Source organism: Protobothrops mucrosquamatus, unplaced genomic scaffold, assembly GCF_001527695.2.
Source record: "Protobothrops mucrosquamatus isolate PMUCROS unplaced genomic scaffold, P.Mucros_1.0 scaffold3746, whole genome shotgun sequence".
Taxonomy (NCBI): Eukaryota; Metazoa; Chordata; class Lepidosauria; order Squamata; family Viperidae; genus Protobothrops; species Protobothrops mucrosquamatus.
This window is the reverse complement of record NW_015389699.1, coordinates 80781-83345: the sequence shown is the minus strand read 5'-3', so window position 1 is coordinate 83345 and position 2565 is coordinate 80781.

Genomic DNA, 2565 nt, shown 5'->3' with positions numbered 1-2565 from the left:
TTATATTTGACAGTTTTATCAATGGAGTCCAGATTGAAAGCACAAAGAGTAGAGATGGGTCTTCCCCACATCACATTAGGATTTTGGGGCGGGGGCAGCTGATGGAGGTAGTTTCAGTAGATAGTTGCTAAAGGGAAAACTTTAGAAAGCCCAACTCTTAATACTATGAATTTCTCTGGTTGGGCAACAGGTGGACTTCTTTTTCCAAAGCAGGAAAAGGATTCCAGTAACTGCTAGAATCTGAGATTGAAACTGTTTTTACAGCACATGAGAAAACATCTCTAATTAAATGGATCATATCCTAATTTAAGCATCCTCTCTAAACTGGTTTCTCCATATCAGGTTATATTAAAATAATTTTGATTGCAATACTCAGAATACCAAATCTGCCCATTCATTAGATTTAAGGAGCTCAGCCCTATGGAAAAGATATGTGAGTCATTAAGTTATAGAAAAAATTGGCAGGATTTCTGTTTCCTTTATTTGTTTTTTTGCATATTGCATCAAGTGTTTATATTGTGAAAATAACAGGATTTTTATCCAAATAATTCAGACAGTACTTATTAAGAGGTTCTTTTAGGGGGGATGTTAATTAAAAGCCTGTCTCAAATCAAGATATAACAAATTACACCTAGCAGTTTATTATTTTTACAGCAAAAGCTATGTGGAGTTTAGTTGTCTCCTTATTCGTCTTCCAAGTTCCCCCTAGTCAGTCTCTGAAGGGCAATGGATCCTTCCAGAAGGTTCTCTGGCACAGTTTATCATCATTTCCGCAGGCTTTAAGGAAAAGTCTTGATTGGTTCCTGAGAGAAATAAAGACACAACCGCTATTCTGAAGCCAACAACACTGGAGCTACGTCTTCAAATAGTGCCTTTAAGATGTGGATTTTCAAAGAGATTCAACTTAAATGGCAGCCCTTCATGGTAGGCCAGTTCAAGAAATAGGCAAAGCAGAGATTCCAGGATGCTCTTCTCTGTAGTAAAGTAGAATAAGAGAATTTTATTTATTATATGTATTTATTATACGGTTATTTTTACAAATAAACCCACACTTCTTCCTCCTCCTATTTTCCCCACAACAACAATAACCGTGTGAGGTGAGTTGGGCTGAGAGAGAGTGACTAGTCTAACATCGGCCTATTTAGTATAATGGGAACACAGAACATCTTAGATGGACTTTTGAGATTCAGATTAAGGCACCAGGCTAAACGTTACCAGACTGTGAGTTCTAATCCTACTTTTCTGGCTTTCATGGCTAAGGTAGGATTAGAACTCACAGTCTCCTCATGTCTAGTCTGGTCCCTTAATCTTAACCTTAAAAGTCCATCTAAGGTGCTCTCTGTTCCCATCTTATAGTAAACTTGGTGGGCTTTCTGAAATCCAAATTTAGGACCTAAAGCAAATAATCAAGGCTCACGGCAGCATGTACTATTAACAGTGTGCACTGGAGAAATTCCCTTCAGAAAATAGTGGGAGGAACTCTTGCAGAGAAAAGGATGCTGTCAGAGCAACAAAGATGATTAGGGGATGGGAGGCTAAAACATACAAGGAACGGTTTCTGGAATTGGGTATGTCTAGTTTAATGAAGAGAAGGACGAGGGGGGATATGATTGCCATGTTCCCATATCTCAGGGGTTGCCACAAAGAAGAGGCAGTCAAGCTATTCTCGAAAGCGCCTGAAGTCAGAACAAGAAGCAATGGATGGAAACTGATCAAGGAGAGAAGCAACCTAGAACTGAGGAGAAATTTCCTGACAGTCAAAACAATTAACCAGTGGAACAACCTGCCTCCAGAAGCGGTGAAGGCTCCAACACTGGAAGTTTTTAAGAAGAGACTGACAGCCATTTGTCTGAAATGGTATAGGGTTTCCTGCCTGAGCAGGGGGTTGGACTAGATGACCTCCAAGGTCCCTTCCAACTTTATTATTATTATTATTATTATTATTATTATTATTATTATTATTATTATTATTATTATTATTATTATTATTATTATTATTATTATTATTATTATGTTTGTCCCAGCTTGGATGTTTAGGAAATAAAGACCCTCGACTACATTTGTAGCAAAAAGTATACTTTTACTAAAGTCAAGTGTTACAGTGCAAGAAAAGCTGGATCTGAATATTCTTGTGCAAAGCCTGCCCTTTCCCCTTCTTCCTGGGCCTCCCCCATTGGCCAATTTGTAAGCGTCCAATAATATTCAAATTAGGTGTTTTGGTAATAGCTTTGAGGTTTGACACCTCTTTGTCACGCTCTGTCCTTGGATCTGCCAGTCTGTTTCAGATTGGCACCTCTGGTTTCTGTCATCCCCTCCCCTCCCTACTTCCCCATTCTCTCCCCCTTCCTACATTTTGTGGCAGTATATCAGAGAAACGAAGTAGGCCGAAGCAATTATGATGGCAGACCTGACAGATGTACTCCTATTTATATATTTCAAAATGGAGGGGAAAATGACGCATGCATACATATTCCTAGGTAACTCTGGGCTACAAGGACACATTCCTTATGTCTCCATTTGTCTATTAAATAGCCCCATTCAGCTGAAAACTGATTTCCCACACAG